A 2,500-nucleotide genomic window follows, 5' to 3' on the forward strand; every position below is an offset into this window, starting at 1 on the left:
AAGGAGGAAGAGGAGGAGGAGGAGGAAAAGAGAGTAGGAGGAAAAGAGAGAAGGAGGAAGAGGGAGGAGGAAAAGAGAAAAGGAGGAAAAGAGAGAAGGAGGAAAAGAGAGAAGGAGGAAGAGGAGGAGGAGGAGGAGGAGGAGGTGGAGGTGGAGGTGGAGGTGGAGGTGGAGGTGGAGGTGGAGGTGGAGGTGGAGGTGGAGGTGGAGGAGGAGGAGGAGGAGGAGGAGGAGGAAAAGAGAGGAGGAAGAGGAAGGGAAGAGGAAGGAGGATGAGAAGGAAGAGGAGGAGGAGAAGGAAAAGGATGAGGATGAGGATGAGGATGAGGATGAGGATGAGAAGGAGGAGGAGGAGGAGGAAGAGGAGAAGGAGGAGGAAGAGGAGAAGGAGGAGGAGGTAGAGGAGGAGTAGGAAACGAGAAAAGGAGGAAAAGATATAAGGAGGAGGAGGAGGAAAAAGAAGAGGAGGAGAATGAAGCGGAGGAGGAGGAGGAAGAGGGGGAGGAAAAGGAAGAGGAGGAGGAGAAAGAAGAGGAGGAGGAGAAGGAAGTGGAGGAGGAGAAGGAAGAGGAAGAGGAGGAAGAGGAGGAGGAAGAGGAGGAAGAGGAGGAGGAGGAGGAGGAGGAGGAGGAGGAGGAGGAGGAGGAGGAGGAGGAGGAGGAGGAGGAGGAGGAGGAGGAGGAGGAGAAGGAGGAGGTAGAGGAGGAGGAGGAAAAGAGAGAAGAGGGAAAAGACATGAGGAGGAGGAGGAGAAAATGGAAGAAGAGGAGAAGGAGGAGGAGGAGGAGAAGGAGGAGGAGGAGGAGGAAGGAAAGAGAGAAGGAGGAAGAGAAGGAGGAGGATAGGGGAGGGGGAAGGGGAGGATGGATAGGAAGAGGAGGAGGTTAAGGGAGAAGGAGGATGAGGAGGAAGTAAAAGATGAGGAGGAAAAGAGAGGAGGAAGAAGAGGAGGAGGAGAGGAGGAGGATGCCCTCCTTCTCCTATCTTCTCGCCTTCAATTTCCTCCTCATTTTCATCTCCTCTATCTATCTTCTCTTCTTACCCTTCCTTTTCTATTCTTCTCTTCCTCTCCTTCTTGTTCTCGCCCTGCCCTCTGTCTCTTTCCTTCCACTCTTCCCCCTCTCCCCTCTTCTTTACTCTCTCACTTCCCTCTCTCTCCTCCGCTCTCCCCCCCCCCCCTCCCACCCCATTCTGCGTTTGCAATGTTACTTTGCATGTGCAGTTGTAAAGGAAACACCGTGGATATCTCTTTGATTTTCTTATTCTTTCATCATCAAAGAGTCAACACCTTCCTTTCTTATTACTCGGAAAAAAACTAAAATTATGATAAAAGAGAAAAAATTAAGAATAGGATAAAGATGAGTCTATATTTATTACACATGCAGTACAATTTTCTCTGGGCTTTTACGCGAAATGAAAGCGGTCGACTATCGGCTCATCTAGATTACCTTCATTTCATATTACATCTAGAATAACTAAAATAATAAAAAGGAGATTAGAAAGAGCTTTAACAAAAAGAAATAAAAAAAAAGACAGAACATATCTACATATATATTACAAAAGCAAGACAATTTTCTCCGCACTTTTTCTCGAAGATTGTTCGTCGCCAAAATGAAAGCGGTCGGCTATCGGTTCATCTAGATTGCCTTCTGCTTTTGATATTATCTCGGACAATCAGTAGACGATGACATGGCACTGGCGACAGACCCCTGATGATTTCTTTGATAGTTAAGAGATAATTAGAAATAACAGGTTGTTGAAGACACTTCCGGTCACTGTTAGCTTTCTTGATTAGATTGTTTTTATGTATATTTATTTTTTCCTTTTTTTTCTTTTTTTTTCTTTTTACGGAGGGATGGTAAGGAGAGAGAGAGAGAGAGGGGGGGGGAGGGGTAGTAAGGAGGGGGGGGGGGTTATAGTAGTTAGTAGTTATTTTTTTAATTGTTTTCATGATTAGTTTCTGTGATGGGACAAGAAAAACTGACAATGATTGTTTTACTGTTGCTATTACTGATATCATCATACTGTCATTATTGTTATCATCTTTATTATAATTATCGTTATTACCACGATCATCATTCTTGTTATTATCATTATTACCATTGTCAATATTATTATAATTATAACTATTATTAATACCATCATCATTATTATTGTCATCACTACTATAATTATTATAAAAATTATTATTATTATTATTATTATTATTATTATTATTAATATTATATTAATATCATTGTTATTATCATTGTTATTATCATTATTATCATTATTATTATTATTATTATTATTATCATTGTTATTATCCTTATCATCATCATTACTTTTACCATTACCATTATCATTATTATTATCATTATCATTATCTTCATTAGGATGATTATTGTCATTACTATTATTACGCAATCATCACCCCTTTTCCTTTTCCTCTTCGGTTACGGAAATTCTCATAATAATTACAAACTCAAGATAGAAAACGAGGAGGTGACATAGAAAACGA

The sequence above is a fragment of the Penaeus chinensis genome, chromosome 28 (genome assembly GCF_019202785.1).
Source record: "Penaeus chinensis breed Huanghai No. 1 chromosome 28, ASM1920278v2, whole genome shotgun sequence".
In the NCBI taxonomy this organism is placed as follows: Eukaryota; Metazoa; Arthropoda; class Malacostraca; order Decapoda; family Penaeidae; genus Penaeus; species Penaeus chinensis.